This window comes from Hirundo rustica, chromosome 6, assembly GCF_015227805.2.
Source record: "Hirundo rustica isolate bHirRus1 chromosome 6, bHirRus1.pri.v3, whole genome shotgun sequence".
In the NCBI taxonomy this organism is placed as follows: domain Eukaryota; kingdom Metazoa; phylum Chordata; class Aves; order Passeriformes; family Hirundinidae; genus Hirundo; species Hirundo rustica.
The window spans coordinates 41,642,668-41,662,538 of record NC_053455.1 but is presented as its reverse complement, the minus strand read 5'-3'; the positions used below and the strand labels follow the sequence as shown (position 1 = coordinate 41,662,538).

The 19,871-nt window shown below is 44.5% G+C and overlaps 1 protein-coding gene across 1 annotated transcript in view; it reads left to right on the top strand.

The window, feature by feature from the left end:
- HSD17B12 (hydroxysteroid 17-beta dehydrogenase 12) overlaps window positions 1-19,871 on the top strand; it is an 83,156-nt gene that overhangs the window by 10,850 nt on the left and 52,435 nt on the right.

Below are 19,871 nucleotides of genomic sequence, written 5' to 3'. Positions count from 1 at the left end.
TGAGGAAGCAGATTTGAGTAATGAGATTTTTTAACACAAATGCATATTGTTTTAAAGTAGCTGTTATTGTAGAAGTTGGTTTATATTTTCATTTTAAAGCTTTACTTTGCGGGGAATTAGTGCTATGGGATGCATGTAAGTAAGGGATGCTGATTAAAACTTCTAATGCCCAGTGTGGTACTATATGCACATATTCTCACTGTCTGTGGATTTTCTGCAGTCTGAAATTTGCTGTTATTCCTAAATCTTGGAGCAGTGATCCTGTTCTTAACAAGCCTTTTTTTCCCCTCTCTCCTTCCCTTCCTTGAGGTGTCTTAGTTCCTTAGATGCAAGCTACTTCATCCACGATGATAATTTTCAGCAGGAATGATGCACTTAAATTCACTGCAGTGACAGTTTACATGAGCAGTGGGCTGCTTGGCCTCTAACCAGGCTCTGCTGTGCCCCAGCTGGCCTGTGTTTGTCCTGTGCATGTGTCCTCGGACAGCAGTGCTTTTGTGAGGTGGTACTGGCTGGCTGAGTGGGTGCTAAGAAGGGTTTACAAGACCTGAAAGAGAGCAGCAGAAATGCTGGAATGGGTCTGTTGGTCTGTTGTTCAATTTTGAGGGGTCTTTTGAGAGAGGGGCTAGAAGATCAGTCTATACAGATGTGGTAGGAACAACCTCCATTGCTTTTTCTGGTGCCTGACTTCTAAAGGAGGCTTTTCTCTTGGACCAGAGAGAGAAGTTCAGTTGGCCCTTAGTCCCACTCTGTGGAGCTGGGGAAGCACTAGTGAAAACCTTTTCTGCTGTGGTGCCTATAAAGTTGTCTAAATCTGAGTCCTTGAGAAGTTAGGAGAGCTAGGAGTTAGGAATAGGAGGGCTGCAAGAATTGGGATGTCAAAAAAGGAAGGATAGCAGCAAGTAGAAGAGACATGGGGTAGGAGGTACCTGAAGTCAAACCGGGAACCAGAGGGGTACAACCCATTGAGCACGCTGCTTTTCAGAGCATCCTGGCAACTGGTGAAGGCCTTTCTCCCTTTATAGCATTGCATCTGTGGATAGGGGATGTTGCTGAAAATTCCTCTGAGCTACTTTTTTTTTTTCCGAGTCATGGCTGCTGATTTGCTTGCTTGGGACAAGCTGAAGAGTCCCAAGCTGTCACCACTTGCTTCATTGAAATGTCCCCAATGCCCTTTTCATTTTTGTAAATGAAAAGGGCATTGGGGAGATGTCAATGAAGACCTTGGAAGGAGGTTGTGATGGACCTTGACAGGGGAGTGCTGCATTTTCGGTCTAACTCTCCACAGAAGTCTCCACTTTGTCAGAGGCGAGGTGGATAGTGCTGTGCCCGTGCCAGCGTTCCCTGCTGGAGCCGGGGCTCTGTGGGACCTGGAATCCATGCGTGGTGTGGGCTGACCCTGCTGCCTTGTGTTTGGGACAGGGGCACTCAGGGCTGGCCAACGAGCTAAGGGCTTGTTCTCTGCTGCGGGTGAATCCCCGTGTGTGCGGGCCGGCTGCGGAGACGCGCGGGGCGGGTGGGGAGTGCTCTCGGCTGAGCTTGGCCCGGGCTGGGCGCGCTGGTGGCTCCGCGCCGGTCCTGTTGGAAGCCAGGCGCTCGGGCAGCGCGGGCTGCTGGCCGGGAGCGAGCATCCAGCGCCCCGAGATCGTGCGTGCTTAGTGCCAGGAGCTGATCGCATCCTGCGCCGTGCCGCGGGCGGGCTGGGATCCGTGTCCGGGAATAGGACGCGCTCCTGGCACGGCGGGCCTCACGCGTGGGCGCGGAGCCGCGGCTGCAGGGCGCCGGCGCCCCCGAGCCGTCCGTCCGTCTGTCCGCCCCCGCCCGCCCGCCGCGGCGCAGCAGCGCCCCCTGCCGGCCCGCACGGCGCGCCGGAGGTGCGGGCGCTCGGGGCCGCTCTCCCGGCGGGACCGGCCCCGCTCCCCGCTGCCTGCCCTGGGCGGCGAGGGAAGCCCGCCCCGCTCCCAGGGGAGCCGCTGCCCGCGGGGAAGGGCCGGCCCCGCCAAGGGTTAATGCCGCCTCACCTCAGCCGCCCCGGCCGCGGCGGGAGGGGGCGGAGGAGGAGGAGCGGTGCCGTCACTGCGGCGGCTCCCGCGCCGTTACCTAACCGGTGACATAACGCGCTCCCTCCGCTCCGCTTAAGAAGCGCCTGGGGCCGTCACGGGGGCCGGCTGGCAGACCCTGCGGGGCGGTGGTGGGGCCAGCCAGTGTGAGCCCTGCCGGAGCGCATGGCTTCCTCCGCCCGCATTGCCGCTCCTCCCGGTGCGCCCTGGCTTCCCGCCCCGAGGGACAGCGGGCTGCCCCGTCCGAGAGCCGGGCGGCGGCGGGGGAGCGCTCCCTGCGTCCCCCCCACCGAGGTTTCCCGGGCGGGCGGGGCATCGGCGGGGCCGCCGTTCACCGCCGCTCCTTGGGAGCCGCCATCCCGGGGCCGGGGATGCGCGGCCGCCTCGCGTGACAGGGATACTGCCAGGGACACTGGCTCGTCCACGTGCGGCCGGGGGGGCCGGGGCAGCCTGCGCCAGCCCATGCGGTGCCCGCAGGCGCTTCCTCTGCCTCCCTGCTCTGCCAGGGAGAAGAAAGTGCACCGAATCAATCGTTGCTGAAACATTTAAGGAGGCTTGATGGGAGCCTCGTTTCCATGGGAAAATCTGGGGAGTTTTCCGCCGGGGGAAAATACTGCAAGTTTTCAAGGGCTTGGAATGAAATATAGAAGGCATCGGTGGGCGTTTCTTTTTTTAGAAACGGGAAAGCAAAGGCAGTGTTGCCCGAGTTCTTCCTTAAATCTTTAAGGCGAACACCTATTGCAAAGCAGTGCCGTTACAAATAAAACAGTCAAGGATTTCTAGAGCGCTTTAACGTAAGAGTCTCCCTAGTGCTTTATGGTAATTTATCGAGGGCATTTCTCATGAGACAACTGTTGCCTTCCAAGTTGATTAACTTGGGCGTGTTAACATTATTCATCTCCTTCCCCCCCGCCGATGGATAGAAATGCTTAATTAAAGCGAACGTAATTAAGAGCGTGGGATGGAAGGGACCTCTGTGGAGCAATAATTACCAAATATGCTCATTTTAGCTAAAACTGTATATATATTTTAGGGTCAAAAAATACGGAGTGGTGTTCAGATTGGCTGGGTTTCCAGCAGCGCGCGGCGGCCTTTCAGCGCTGCGCGACCCCTTTTTTATGAATGGTGGGGCCGGGTGCGCTCGCCGGCGGCGGGCAGAGGGCGCTCGGCGCGGCGCCGCTCGGGCTGGGCTCCGCGGGTCGCTGCCGCTTCCAACGAAACCGCCCTTCTCGGGCCCCTTCCAGCGCAAAGGCTAGAGGGCAGAACGTGGGCTCGAGAAGCGACGTACTGCGGAGTGCCTCGCACTTGTTCTAGGCAGGGTGTCTTTGGAAGATAAGTTTATTGGCTTTTCAACAGCTTTAATTTCTGGGGGTTGTTGTTGTGTGCGTGAACCGTCTATTTCGGTAGATGGTTTCTTATCATACTTAGGTAACTTTCAAAGATAGTAGAAATTTAAATTCTTCTAGTGCTACTTCTCTACATTTTTAAGACTTACCTTTATAGGATCTCGACAGCTGAACAAAGGCTTGCCGGCTATGGCATCTTTTATATGTGCTTGTCTTTGCATCTTTTTAACAGAACAGTATTTACTAAATATGATCCTGAAGCCATCTTTGCCTCTAACAAGCCATGAGAAACTATTTCAAGTATATCTTAGGTGGTTCCTCTTTTTAACAGAAATAAAGGTGTTATTTAGAGTGTGGGGCTATAAAAGATTTAGAGCCATTCCTAGCATAGCATAAACATGCTTACAAGCTTCTTGTGGCTCTTGATGTATGTGCAGTTGTGCTTGAACCTGTGAAAGGGGACACCCTGAGGGGTGTTTTCCTCTCTCCTCAAAAGAGCCACTTTAGCGGTTGATTCCAGTAAGATTGCACACATTCTTCATTCCAAAGTAGCAAGGGAGAAGGAAGGAAGGGTTGTATTTGATGATAGTTTGTGTCTTGGATAGCAACAGGCGGCTTGAATGGTCCAGTCCACCTTTTTTTGTCCTTGGGAGCTGGTGGTTTGGGTGACCTGAAATTTTGGATGTTTCCAGTGATGAGAGCACAGGCATAAGGTTCTACTAAAAGATCCAATATTGTCTCTGAACAATATGATTTGAGTTCTTGCTGAAGGTGAACTACTTTGCTAATTTGGTCAGGTAGCTTCTTATTCTAAACCCTTCCATTTTATTATCCTTTTTTAAGTGCTGGAGACTTTCACCTGTAGTGGTCGCATTAGTTTGTCTCCATTTATCCTAGACAGGCTGCCTACGGATGTAGTAAGGATTGGGAATGTCCTGCAGTCCCACAGTTCTGCAGCCTCAAGTGAGGAGCAGTGGGCTGGGTGAAATGGGAGCAGCTTTTCAGCCTCTTATGACACTAATGTTTCTTACTTCTGTGTCTAATGTGACGCATGTTATGTGGCTGCTGTGCTCTTCCTTAGTCTCAGTAAAACCACGAGGACCTGGCTGTGGAAACTGGTGTGTCCTTCTGGCTTGTCATTGCTCCTGCTGTGCTGGAGTGGAGCTGATCTATGTTTGTACACTTGTTTTCTGCTGTGTGTGCATCCATTGAAGGGCCTGAACTTGCATTCTGCACTTGTTATCCTCCTGATACCTTCCCAAGGCCTTGCAAAATTCCCACTGTGATGCTTCCCATCCTGCTCTTTAGGGATGTTAGATATGGAAGTCTCTGAGCTTCAACTTCCTTACTTTTGAGCAGGTTACACGTTTTGACATGAGTTTTGTTGCCACATCAGCTGTTCTGTAGAATCCTTAATTTCATACTTCTGTGTCCCTGGGGCTAATGCTACCTTCTCAGTGTACAGCTTGTTTTAATGTTGCTTCTAGCCAAAATTAATAAAATATCACTGGGTGTCTTCCTGCTCAATTTCTGTTCTACTTTTGAGCAGTCAGGACCTCAGAGAGTGGGAGCTTCTGAATGAAATCCCTCCAAGTCTTGCCTTGTTGGATTCCTTTTTCCCAGGTAGCCTGGAGATCTTACAAATTCTGCTGACGCAGGCTTCCCCATGCTTGTGTTGATGGAGGAGGAAGTGAATACGTTGTGTAGGTGCTGGGGAGGCAGACCTTTACTGCTTCAAACAAGAAGTTTTGGCAAGCTTTCCTACTTCTGTCTTTCTTGCGTGGTACGTGGCCTGATGAGAACTCATGAAGAGGGAAGATCTTGGAGCTATCCTTACATAAAACAAATGCTTCTGCTGTGCCCAGACACATCTTTATACCTGCTCTCTCACAACCTGTTAGTGCACTCTGGGAGCTGGGGTGTAAAACTTGGGAACATGATGCACATATAGGAACTTCTCCTGAGCCCTAAATGCTGGCCATGACTGATAAATAGATGGTATGAAATAGGACGTGAGACCTCTTATATGTCCTCTGCCTATTAATCAGTAAAGGACTCAAACTCTGCAGGGCAGCAAGTTTGGCCCATGGATTTTTATAACACACACAAAATATATTTTGTCCATGACCACACATTCAAAACATAAAGGCTTTTTTAGAACTGTGGGATGGTGTCCCCTCCCATGGGCCCCTGGAGGTAAGAAGTAAAACAAAAGTAGTTTCTTGGATAGTTCTGATTTTGGGATTAACTCTGGGGATTTTGGAAGGGAGCAGATGGAACTGGAATTTAAAAGGGGTCAGTGCAAAACTTACCAGTAAGCTTGACTCTGTTACATGGAGGTTCACGTAGCTATTGCAGGACATAAAGGATCGATAGATCCAAAGGGCTGGAAAAATCCCTATTCTATTTTAAAACCAATTTTAAAAAGCCCTAGCATTTCAGGTACTCCTCTTGTGTTTTAGAATTTTTTTGGTGTTGAAACAGTCACTTAGCTGAAATGTGTCTTAACAGTTGTCTGTTAGACACAGGAACTTCTAAAAAGATCTCCAAGAATGGAAACAGCTTGAAGAAGGATTAGATGTATTAGCTTTGTGGGCTTTTCAAAGTCTTCACAAAAAATTCAGCAAGGAAGCCAAGCTCCTTCATATTTCAATAGAAAACCAAGAGGTCAGAAAATCTTTGTACACTGTTGTGTAACTTTCTTGTCACGTACACTGCAGGGCAGGTGTGTTTGCTGACAAATGTATAGATACAGATTTTATCTTCACATGTAGAATCTGTCTCTTTCTTGGAAGATGAAACTTGAAAAGAGTGACTTGTGTGGGTAGGAGGCTGGTGCAGAGAACGGGAAGGTAATGGTGCAGGGATATCTTGAAACACGTTTTAGTATGGCTTGGGCTCTTAAATTAAAGGTTCTGGGAGAGCCCTTGCAGCTATTGCATCACTTGCTAAAAATAGCATCTATACTGCATAAGGCAGCCTGTCTGCAGTGTGGAGAGTCTTGAGAATTTAGTGCTTCTTGTGAATGATGTTCAGTCATTTTTGCTTCTCAGCTAAGCACGTTTCTAATCTAAACTGTGATAAAGAATCAAGCAAAAGGTTTTATTTTCTGTCTTTGAGGGTGGGGTGAGTTTCAAAAGCATTGTCCACAGTTCTGTCTGCAGCATGATTCTAAAAATACATTTTTAAGCTTACTGAAATTACAGTTTAAATGCTCTGATAAATATATTCTTACATTGTAATTGTCAGGGGAGGGGAAGAAAAAATTGTTTTGTGCAGCATGAGGTATTCTGCTCGTCTTATCAATCACTTAAAATTTACCCGGGGTTTTGTTTTTTTCAATGGCAGTTACACAATGCAAGTGAAATATAGTGCTAATCTGAATTCTTACTAAAAAAACCACCCCACAAACCCCAAAACCCTTCTCTTGAAAATAGAATATATGTTGTACAGTGCTTTTTCCCCCCTTCTTTTATTTTGAAATCTTAGTCAAGAATCACCAGCAAAGGAGGATGTTTGTGTTCCAGTGGTGTTGCTGAACCAGACAGGTCTGCAGCACAGCATTTTATTTTTAGACTCTAGGTTGCCATTTTTATCCTGTAAAAAATATTCATCAGCGTCTGGGTGACAGGCCATCAATTTTTTTAAATGTGTCAGACCACATTTTTCCACCTCTCTGCATTCCTCCTTTTATGTTCTGCTATATACCCTTCTTCTTTGGGGGGAAAGGGAGAGGGGGAACGAGGGTACAGATTTTAATTCATGCATTAGATTTTTCAATTCACGGATCTTTAGCGTCACACGGTTCATTCATCTTCTGTGCTCGGCTGCTTACGCAGCTTTGCTTATTGTCTGCAGAGGGTGAACTGCTCTGGTGCAAGCAGCAAAGGCATGGGATGGGCAAAACCAGCCTCCTGCTGGTCTGGTCACCTCAGCTGCCCTCTCTGCTTGCCCCAAAATACCTCCATGTGGCAGTGCTGCGGAGGAATAGTTTCATGTATGGTTTTGGGGTGCTGGTCAGGTATAAAATTACTTCCTGGAGAAGCTATTCAGGGTCTCTTTGCAATAAATGTATATGGGCCAGCTGACTTCTAACAATAGAAGATGGGAGATCTCTTTTGGTGTGGAATACTGAGAATTGTTTAGTGGCTGGCAGGAGGGACTCAAAGCCACACAGTTTTTGGATGGTGAGGCAGTAACTCACTGTGTGTGAATGTTCAGCACAAACTCCGTGGCAGGAGTGCCGCTTTGCAGTCGCTTTCTAGGGTCTGGACTTCAGAACCTCCATAGTGCAGCTGTCCTGTTTATGTGAAGAAAACCCAAGGATTTCTTAAAGAACTGCTCTTTGTCCTTGAAGAGCCTCTAGGCTGACAGGGAGCTGTTGTCATCAGAGCAATTGGTGCAGCTAATGGCCCCTCACTTTTTCCCCTGAACCCAAACATGGAAGTCTTTCAGCAGCGGTGACAGGAGCTTGTTTTCGAGTGGCTCTTCACTGCTTTTGGTGGTGTTGAAGAGCTGTTGCTTGTGGGAGGTGGAAGCCAGGAACAACTTGCTGCTGGAGCGGAGTTAACACATGAGGTCCAAGGACACCTCACCTGTGAGGGTAATGGGTTTCATAGTGCTCTGGCTGCTTACTAAGACTTTGCCTGAATCATGTGATCTCAGATGCTCCAAGGGAACTGAGAGAAACAAGAGAAAGGGGTGAATATACTCTATTAGTGACTGAAGGTCTAAGCCAATTCTGTCCTGATTAGTTTTATTTACAATTTTAAAAGGTTTGAAGGCTTTGGAATACTGGTACACAAGATGGCTTGTTGTGGCAGGACCAACCTTATGATAAGTAGTAAAAGGATTCCCAAATGTAAGAGCAATAAAGTCTTTAGGATGGTTGGTTACTGATAGTTTCGGAGTTAGAAGTGGAGATTTAGTATGCCTAAACTATATATCCACACATGCTAAAGCTGTTTTAAGGGGGAGAAAATGGATAGGATTTTGATCATATTATAGCTAAGGAAGGTTCTTGGGTACAATGTGCACATTTGTCTATGGGAAGATGACATACTGAGCTTGTGGTGTGACTTGTAACTTTCTCAGGGTTAAAACTTGGGTTTGCCTCTCATCCCTCCCTAAATATGGAAAATTTTAATTTTTGCAAGTCAGAATTTGGAAGCCCCAAGGAAGTGGCTTTGTGGAAAGTAAAATCGTAGGTGGTATTCCAGAAGAAATTAAGTAGCCCATGCATTTGATTTCCTACATCTGTTTTAACTGTGATGGGTTTGAAACTACCTTGTAAATAATTGGTTAAGGATTGGCGACTAGGCCTAAAATATCATAAAGAGTAGTGATATCCAGGTTGAAGGAGTGTTACAGGAAGAAGAGGCGAGGCAGCAGCTCTTGGCTTTCCTTCTCAGGGGCTGTGCTACGAGATTTGTTGGGTGAGAGCAAGGCTGGATGAATGTATGGCTCCAAGGCAGTCCTTAGCTTTTCAGGAGTTCAGAAGGCTCCATATGGAGGCATCCAGTGGTTCTGGGGAGTTACTCAGGTCTGGTTAGAGTTCCTCTGCTGAAAGCTGGCAAGCTGTGTTGTGAGAATATATTCCTGGGAGTCTCCATGGTCTTTCTGTGCTTCCCAGTTTGTCTGTTTTTGGTGTGTTGTTGATGCAGTGAAATTCTGCGCTGTAACTTACATTTGAAATGAAGATCTTAATTCTGATATTAGGGAAGGAACACATTTTTTCTAATACGTGGAATATGGTTAGTTTGGTATTTGGAATATAATTAATTTTTAAAATTTAATTTGCTATTTGCAAACCTGTAGTTCAAGGAGATTCTGATAGAGGCCCCCATCAAAAGGTTTCCTAAATATCTAATCTTATAAATTTTGTTATATCGGTTAGATTTACCTATTTAGTAATATATTAAAAAAACTTGAAAACCCACAACATCAATTTAAAGGACAAAGAGAAAGTTAAGCAAAGTGACCAGTGTCATTGCTTGCCATGATCAAGAGGTAGTGGAGAAAGCATCAAATCCCAAAGTAGCAGATGAGTTTCAAAAAGAGCTGGTGCTAATACTGTCCCATGTAGGATGTAGTTCAGCTGGGTGGCTTCTTGTTGCAGTCTGTATTATATGCTAAAGCTTTACATGGGTTAAAAAGAAAGTTATTCTAAAATGCCTTAATATATTTGTCTTGTGTATTTGTCCAAAATCACCAGCTGTAGTCCCCTAAATAGCAGAGCTGCAGGCAGGAGACAGAAAGAGCATTCTGGAGAGGTATCATTATACTTGGCTTCTCAAAATCTCCCCTCAGTGCCTCTTCCTGATCACTACCAGAGACCAAGTCTTGAGTTAGCTGGATCTCTGTTCTGAGCTGGAAGATCTACTCTTGGGATAAAATGGTTATACTCTGAGAAAGCTTGTCTACACTGTCTTGGTTTTTTTTCCCCTTTGCTTCCAGTACAAATGCTTGGCTGTGTGCAAAGGCAAAGGAACAGGTGAATGCTAACGTGGTTTTTTTTTCCTAATGACCTGATGCATTAGATGTGCCAGGTTCATACAGAATGATGCATTATGCTTGAAATATACCCCAACCTTCATTTAAAGATTTCTTCAAGACTGTGTTTTGTAACTGCAAATAGTTCAGGTCCTAGTCATGAAGCTGTGAAAGGTCAAACAGTGTTTCAAAGGTGCAGAGAAAAGGTTGTGCTTAGCGCTGCACCAATTTCATGCCCACGGTCTGATCTTTAAATAGCCATTACAAGGTGGTGGTGGTGGTTTTTTTTCATGCCCCAAATGGAGACTGGTGTCCTCACTGTGAATGTGCTTGAGTAAGGTGATTTGAGTTATTGCCAGCAGGATAAGGGGTTCAAGAGGGAATCCCTTCCTAGTTCCGGTGCTTCAAGGAACCAGTCTCTGCTCTCTTAGGACCACTGTGCAATTGATTCACGTACTGTTTTTGTTTTGTACTGCCAGCTTCACCTAGCCTCTTTCTCATGAAGAGATGAGCAGACATCCTCTGGAAGTCAAATAGTGTGTTGAGATGGTGGGGGAGAAGAGATGATTTCTGTGATGCTATCTGACAATCTGAGGAAGTGTAGAACCATGCAGTCTACATGTATCATGTATCAAAACAATGTATCAAATGATGATATCTTGATCAAGAATGTATCAAAAACAATAAATAAATTATAGTCAGCCATGTTTTGTTTCCCATTTTCTGTCTGATCCATTAAATGGATAGTAGTGAACAGATTCTTGTTGCAAGTTTGTAGCTCTGTTTCCAGAGGTATCTCTGGCTTGACCCACATCTCAGATCTCTTCCAGCAGGTCAGGTTCCTTACCCTTATTCTGCTCTTCAGAGTCAGAAATAGGGGTTTTTCCTTCTTTGAGATATAGTGGTTTCCAGTTGGTCACAACCAACCAACTTACATTGTCTTCCCAATGTTAGCCTGAACTTTTTCTTTTCTGGTGATTACCCAATGGGAGCTTATGAAGAGCAAACAAAACCCTTTCAAACTCCCAGAACAGCTAACTCTAAATTATCATAGCAGCCCCTTTTAAAAATTATTTTTGCAGCTGTTTCCATTTAAATTACTTAATGTATTATTGTTTTTTGTTACTATAGAAAGCACCTCAGTGGTTATATAAGTTGTCCTTATAGCTGCACCAGAAGGATAATTTACAGATATTTTCATATGCAGACACTGATATACCTTATATCAGATAGAAAGACCAGGTACCTTTTTTCCATTCCTTACAATGGTCACCTCACCTCTAAACAAAGTTAGTCTCAAGTGTGTATCTTGACATCTCTTGGTATCTCCATGTCACTGTGTAATATTTGGCAATATTATGTTTTATTCCTGTGGTCTGTAGACCCATGTAGTTCTTTGCAGTGTGACACTGTGATTCTTTGAGGAGCTAGGTTGTCTGTGAATTTCATAAAGCATTTCCTTCTTTGTATGGTGGTCACTAGTAACAGCGCTGAACAGGATTTGTGCTGAGATCAGTCCCTGAGGAGTGTAACTAGACATTTGATTTTAACCTGATAAAATTCTGGTTTTGGTCTGAACCATTGTAGCTGCCTCCCAGGGCAGCCCCTGGTGATACTTCTAAGAGTCTTATGTTTCATCATATAAAATTATTTTCTCTTGCCTCATAGGTCTGGAGCATTATTCTTGTCTAAACTGATCATGCCTTTTAGAAGTTTGACACAGTTTGCCTTTTGATTAAAAATGGATCTAGTACTGCATTTTATACCAGTCTCCACTTTTTCTATGCTCACAATTATTCTGACACCTTGCATAGCTTTGACTTGAAACGAAAATGCCCACAGTTTGCCAGGATCACTTGTTATCCTCTTCTACTTGGAAATGTTCATTCTTTGTTGCCAGATCACTGAGTGGGATTTGTTTTTCGACCTGCTACAAATATTTAGTGAAAGAGGGGAAAAAAAAATCTCAAATTTCTTTTAGTGACTTCTGATGTAGGGTCTTTCAGCATTGCAGACTCTAAACCCAGAGGCCATTCTTCTGGCTGCTTAGTTTCTTCTCAGAAAAGTGACTTGTCTATGTGTATTTCCAGTGGCAAACAGACTGAAAGCTTCAGATGGTTCCAGTCCTGAGCTATCTGATCTTTAAAACGTTCGTGTTGTATTCGCCCCCTCCTAGAGGCAGGAAGAACCAGAAATTGTAATTTGAATGACCTCTATGCATGTGCTTTTTTTTTTTGGCCTGGTCGTGCTTGCCGTGACAGTCAGCATCTGTCACGTCTTTCACAACGATGAACAAACGAGAGGTTGTTTTTGCTGAATATTAATGCTATGCAGTAACTCTTACTGTAGTGTCCTCCAGAGCACAAGGCAGCTGTAGCCTTTGAAATGCTTAACTCAACTTGAACTGGCTTGAGCAGGTGATCTGAACAACTTACTTGCTACTGCAGGAAGTTTAATTCAGGGCAATCTTGGTTTCATCTGACATTTTCTGGATCAAAAGGCTTGAAAGCAGCAAAGGATGGGGTGGGGACTTCTGAACAGGACAGCAGAATTTCCCCTCTCCTCCCACACTCCTGTGTCTATAATGCAGCAGCCCTTGACTAACAGGGGAAAAAAGATCTCACAGCCAAGATTGGAGTTTGAGTGCATTGAAGACAACCAGCCTGAACTGGGAGAGCTCCCATAGAGGCACTTGGAACTGGAATTGCTTAAGCATTGAGTGTGACTTTCATGAATTCTTCAATATGCTTTTCTTGTAGGAATTTCCAGATTGCTTCTAGTACTTAAATCTAAAGAATCATCAGAGTGCACTGCCCAAAACCCTTTCTTGCTGTAGTTCTGGGTGAAATGGGAACTTGTCAGTGCTGCAGTATTTATAGAATATTTTTCTACCCACAATGCTAACTCCTAGACACAAGCTGTTACCAAGTAAGTGTTTGGTTTTGGGAACTGAACCTTTTTCTGTAGCCTGTCTTTTCAAAGCCTCACCATTAGGTGTTAGCTCCTCTGTGCAGGAAAAAAAAAAAAAAAAGGGGATTTACAGAACTTCTAGGATTCCAGCTTGGGTACAGATCTTTCTGATGAGGCTTCCTATTTCAGCAGTTAAATTGAGAATAGATGCGAAGTTTCTTATTTTTTTGCACAGTTTTCTGTTTTTATTTAATAAAAATGCGGGGAGTTGCTGCTGTCTTATTAACTTGCAGTCGGCATGCTTATCTTCTTTGTTCTTTGTCAAATATGAGCTGGCATGTGTTAGACTGCGTTAGCGTTCACTCTTTGGGACTTCAGTGGTTTCTAAATTTGGCATTGCTAAGCCGGTGCCCTGTTTGCTTGAATCAATTTGGGCTGCTATTTTTAGCAACAAAAAGGAATTGAAATAGCAATTTTCTTCCCATGTAATGGATCCCCGAGAGGAATACTGATGTAAGCTCTCTGTCATCCTGTATTCTCCCCCTCCCCAAAAGCACTCAGACGAAAGGCAGCTGTCATGGTTTGCGGCTGTATTAATCTTTAATCAATCGAGTGTTTTCTGCATTCAGGTGTTCAGGGAAAAAAAAGGGTCACGACTAAGATCTGCCTGGAATAACTGAGCACTCATGCATGGTCTGTGCAGTCAGAATTCGTGGATAACGCAGGGATAGATGGAGCAGCTAAAAATAGTATATGCTTCCAGTGTTTCTCCAGTCTATTTTTGATGCTGGATTTTGATAAGGTTGATTGGAGTCTTACTAAAAATAGCCGTTCCTAGCAAGCTGAGGACAAAAAGTAGAATATTTTTAACCAGCACAGACTGAAGTACTTTTGTTGGCTGGAGATAATCTAGAAGCTTGGTATTGGTCAAATGCCAGTGATTTATATAAATCTGTAATAAATGAAGCACTGCTTGATGCCAAGCAGGGATAGTCTTTTCTCCCCTTGCCAGCTTTTGTTTTCCCCAGGAGCTGTCATATTCTTAATATAGCCTCTGTGTGTCGTAGCAGAAGCATCTCGAGTCTTCAGTTATTTATGGGCTGTACTTTAAACCTATGCTGAGGTTAGTTGTGCTGTGAAGTTTCTCTCAACTGCATTGCTTTAGCAGTACACAGAGGGCCCTAGTTTATGTTGATACGTGCTGCAGCTGGGTACTGTGCTGTGACAGACCCTCACTCGTATCTGGGTTCGGTCTTCCAGGACAGGGATGGCTCTTCTGTGTGAATGGAGGGTGTTGCAGACAGACTAGCTCTGCAGTGACCATTTTGACAACAAATACGAACACTTCTCATAGGGGATCAGAGATGTAGCTAAATGACCCTCCTTGAAAGCCGTTAGTTTGCTTAGTTTTTTGACAGGAAAGGTGTAGGTATTCCCAAACTGCTGGACCCACATCTGTCTAGGGAGAATAACATTGCTGGTGGCCTGAGTTCTCCCTCCTAGGTAACGACATGCATGAGTGCATCTGCAGTACTCTGAAAGATTGCCCAAAACCTCATGCTTTTCTGAATGAAGACAGGAAAATGGCTGAACCAAAATGCATTCACAGTTTGAAGAGACTAGTAGAGAACATGCCCAACAGTTGCTATCTTCATTGTGCAGGTAGTCAAAGCACTGCAGCGACCATGGTGCTATTTGCTAGAGGCAATATGGATAAAAGCATTCTGTGCTTTATGTCCATTAAGCATCTCAAAAGTTAATTTTGCTGTGGAAAACGTGTGTTTGTATCTGAAGGCAGGCTTGATCTCTTTAAGCTTTTTTTTTTTCACTGTAGTCTAACCTTGAGTTGGGGAGTCACGAATCTATAATCTTGTTTCAGCGTGATTGCTCTGCAGAACTGCAGTAGAATTTTCTATGCTTGCTGTTGCTCCCTCTCCCTGTGTCAATGCTGGTCCTTGCTCCCATCGTGAGATGAGATGATTTCTACATGCCTGCCTCATGCTTTACTGCACCACTCTTTGCTTTTGTTTTAAGATGTCCTGGCTGCATGAGAAGCAAGTAAAAATGTTCTTCCTGAGCCTTGAATACTCACTTCAGTCAGAAAATAGACTGCCAATGGCTGCTGGGTGCTGTTTTTGCCCGGCTCTGGAATGGTAGTCCCTTTTTTATGAGCGAGGAATACACCTCTATTATACCTCTTAGGAGGTGGTGGATGTTTTTTGATGACCTCTTACTTGGCACACAGCGGCTGTTACTTCTTATAAGCAGAAAAAACCCACGAGTTCCCCACACTGCTGGTGGCACTTTATCTCTCCTATTTAGCCACGGGCTGTGGGATTTCTGAAGGATGCAGGTGATACTGGGAACATTTGTGTATTTATTATCCCTATGTAAGGCTTTTGGAGGCGTGTCTACATTTTTATCCCCTCAAATACTACTGGTCATTTTAACCTTCTAGACTAAAGTCACTGTCTGATTGTATGTGTTCCACAGGCTTGGTCTATGGCTTTTTCAATAACAGGAAAGCTGTTCCCTTTTAGTGAAAGATGGCACATCTCACTGACTGGTGGGGTTTTCAAACTTTGTCAAGGGTTGCCCTGAGTTTGGTACTGGCCAGGAAATGTTACCAATGCTTATGAGCTACATCTTACCTGTTGTACATGTACATGTGACAAAAGCTATGAAGCATTAGGAAGTAAGTTGGCTAGATGGTATTAAGGTGTAGAGAATTAGTGAGTTGTCTGTCAATAACTGTTCAAGTGGTAGAGGCTGTGGTGGGTGCCTGTGTAGCTATATCTTTAATTAAAGAGATTACTGTAAGAGGTCAAAGATGTGCAATTGAACTCCAAGTGGGAGTTGAAAAGTCTGTGGGGGGAGGTGTGGGTTTTTGGTTTTGTTTCCTTTCTTCTCTCCCCACAACCACATAGGAAGCAAAAATCTTGGCACAGCCGTTAGGGCAGTGATGCTATACTGTCCTGAAATGAAGATTTTGGTGACTTAGGGAAATGATTGCAAGATATATTAAGGTAATACTGTAAAAAAAAATATTAACTGCTGATTTGCAATCTCGTGCTGATGTCTTGTATATGTACAATGGTAGTTAAAATATCTGCAGCCTACATATGGCATAACCTCCTCCAGCAGTGTGAGCAGATGATGCCCCATACTGCTCCATTGTTTGGAAACCTTGGTACTACGCTAGCAGTTTCTTTTTGCAACCTTTGACTGCATCCAAAGCATGGGCAGGGTCACAGTCATTTATTTTAGTGTTGGGTACACCGGTGGCTAGCATGAACAGTGATTTTAGTTTTATCAGCTTTCTACCTTCTTGTCTACCTCTTCAAACAGTGTAGGGTTTGGAATATAAGACTGTTGATGCAAAACTGAAATGAAAGCCAGAACTAGAGGATGAGACCATATATACATCTGTCATAACAATGATTATGCCAGTCTTACCCAAAATGTCATTTCCTAGAAGAGCAAGAGATGTTTCTTTCAGAATGCTGGGCTCACTGAGGCCAGGGTTTGTGGACTCTGACTCAGAACGGGAATTTTTTAGACAGGCTTTTTTGGAACTTAAAAAAGGTTATGTATATGTCAGCTCTCTAGTTATGCATATACTGGTTTCAAAAAGAGTTCGTGAGATGGAAATCTGTTCCAGGTGAGGACTAATTTGTGAAATACTGTGTATCCAAAGGTCTGGCCAGTGGGAACTTCTCCAGCCATTGCAATGCGGGTGCATGTGTTGGTTTATTAAGAGTGAGCTGCTCTCAGAGTATGTCGTGTTACTGGATACCTTCCCTTACTTTTTTTGTCCCCTGACTTTTAGGGCTTTAGGGGAAAAGGCAGAGATGGGTGTTGACTTCTTTGTCTAAAATTAGCTAATGCTGCAATACAAGCTTTCATTCAGGCAAACATTTACTTGGTGGGCTCACACACAAGTTGCCTGGGCGCTCTTCTTGCTTCTCTCTGGAGACAGCAGATGGCTGAAGTGGGAAGCTACTACAGTTAGTCTGACTACTGAATAAATGTGTATAATCACACTTAGGGGCTGGTGCAGCTTTCCTGTGTAGACAATAACTTATTTCTCTCCTACTTGCTTTGCCTTCTTTAAGCTCTGCCAACTGCAGTAGTTTGTAACTTTTGTTGGAAGGCAGTCTGTAGAAGGAACAGAATTCAAAAGCTTAATCCACACTTGGAGTCAAACTAGCTTGGGCACATGAAGTTGATAGTAGAAATTTAGTTAAACTGACACTGCTTTGGCGTGGTTGAAACTACCACATTTTTCTCCAGTATGAAAGCTTGAGATGAATGTAATTGATAGGAAAGTTGTGAGCCACTTTCTAATGTACAAGCTTTAGGTAATCCAAAATGTGAAGGAATATAAGGTGGCTGAATCTTGACTTCTGTGATGTTGGTCCTATCAATTGCCTTTACCCCGCCTCTTCTCCCTGCCTTTACAATGTAGGGTCTAAGTTTTGCTTTCTGCTCTGGCAGATTGCTCTCAGGGTAGGCTGTCTGACCCTCCACACCGCTCACTGGGCTCCAGTAAATGGGCATTACCCAGAGCTGGCTCAGCTGGGTGCTGCTGGTCAGTAGCAGGCCAGGTGAGTGTTAGTGCGTGTTTCCATTGCAGTCCGTGGGTGCTGACCTTGATGGTCTCCCCACCAGTGCAGCTCTAGATGGGAAATCCATTTGCTTTGAGTGGGAGGAAACTGAGCTGGGTGGCTTCTCTCAGAGGGCCTTGGGAAGAGAAGTGTGGCCTGAAAAAAATGGCATTTAGGTTAGATGTTGGAAAGCAGTCCTTGTACTGTGTTTGTTCTTCAAGATGGTGTGGGAGCATGGAGCAGAAGACAGCTAACCTCCTCCACATGGAACCACTAATTAAATGATGGGCTCAGTATCATCTTGTGAGGAGTTCCCTCACTGCTAAGAAAAACTAGCTGCATACTTTATCCTGATGTCTATGCCTTTTCCTGCAGCAGAAGCAAAACAGGGATGTGTATCAACCAGAAGTCTGTTTCTGTAGGTGATGGCTCAAGCACTTTTTTCCTGATGGGATTTTGTAATTTTTATGCACATCAGATTTATTTAAGTTTCTTGCATTCTGTTCTGAGGGTGCTTTAACCTCTGGACTACATGTTATTTTAATAGTGCCTATAAATGAAAAAAAAAAAAGAATTCTGTTACTCACACTTCAGTTAGCAATCCCTAATCTTCAGCTTACATCTCGTGCTCCAGCTGATTCCATTACCATTTACCTAAGCAATGGATTCAATAAATGAGTAAATATCCTTGACTGAAACTACTTCTGCTTTACTAAGTCTTTAAAGGGCTATAGGTGCTTTTTGGAGTCCTTGCCTGGTGGAGCATGCATTTTTGGCTGCAGCTGCCAGAAGTGGAATAACTTACAGTGTCAAAAAACAGTATTTTAAAATGCTGAGCTGGTTACCTGGAAATAAAGCCATTAAGTCCATAAATTCTGAGTTGGAAGGAGAAGAAACAATCCAAGTGTTACAGGGAATGGCTCTTCTTTAGATGCCTCACTAACTGCAGCGAAAGAAACAACCCTTTTCGCCGAGTCACAGAAGTTGAATGTTTTCCACATTGGGTCAGCTTAGAACTTGTCCAGCTACTGTTGTGATCCTTACGGGGAGGGGTTCTGGTGCTGTTTTCACTGTACTCCTATTTGCTTCTTTGTTTTGCTGGAGCAGCAACAACTGTGTGATAATACATAATGTGAATCTCAGGTCAGCAAGGCTGAAACTGAAGCTTGTTAGTCCTTGAACTAAAGGGATCGTGCTGTTCTGCAGAACCGTGGTGTGTCTGGCTGAGTGGGTATGACATTGGTACAAGTTGGGTTGCAGGAAACGGGCTCCTGGGAATGTATTCTTGATTTATTCCCTAAAGTCTGATTTTTATTGGTCATTTGGACCCTTGCTTCACCTTTCATTACATGGCTTTGTTTCTGTACCAGAACTGTCACTCACACTTCCATAATGGTGGCTGGATAGGAAGTGGCAAAGCAGTGACACAGACACTTGATTTTTCTCAATAAAATTCCTTGGCACTGACAGTGCAGCAGCCAGAACTCTGTTTAGTAGCTGGAGCATCCCACATGTGCAGTATGCATATCCTTATCATGCTGGAGTTATGGCATCTTGCAAATAAACCCTAAAACCAGGGAGGGAGTAAACATATATGCATGTACCTTCATTTGTGGCCATCTGTGAATTTCACTTAAATCAGGGATATGACTGGATCTTTCCTTCTGGCCTGTTACTGAATTGTTGCTGGACCATTCCAGCTCAAATAGGACCTTTGCTAACAGTTTCATCTTTTGTTATTGCATCCACTTATTTTATAGATAGCAAGCACCAAGACTGAGAGAGTTACAGCATTTCCTAGCTGTTCTTACTCAAACAGAAATATTCTGACTGCAGTTTGTGTGACAACTGTTAGAGGGGATCTGCAAGCTGTAACTAATCAAATCATCTGCAAACACATCTCCTTCCAGTGCTCCGAAGGGAAGTTATTGCTGAATCCCAGTGCCAGACAACACCTCTCTCTGCTCTGAGTTTCATTCAGGTAGAGGTTGACCTGAGAGTTGAACCAACACTCCCTGTTCACTGTTCTGAAACATCAAACAAGTACAGTTATTTGGCCATGGTTACATTCAGCGATAAGCAGTGGAAGCACAAACCAAGCTGTTCTGATCTGATAAAAGCACAGACAGAAAAAATTCCGGTATGTTCTGTGACTGCTTGGCGAGTGAGAGCAGAGACAGGTAAATGAGGTTAGACAGGAGAGCTAAAAATGTAAGGATGTTGAGCTGTAGGCATTGGATTTGGTGAGAAGAAAAAGCTGAGAGAGAAAAGAAGTGGTGCTGAATGTACTTGCGCTAAAAGTGGTTGGAAAAGCAGTTTCTGTATGGAGGAACTGCTATTTACTGAGATGATCAGCTACTAGTGCAGCGAGAACCCTGGAATAATCTGTCAAACTAATGGCATGTTGAGTCACTCACAGCTTCTCAGCTTGTGGAAAAGAATCCTAGAAAGAGTTG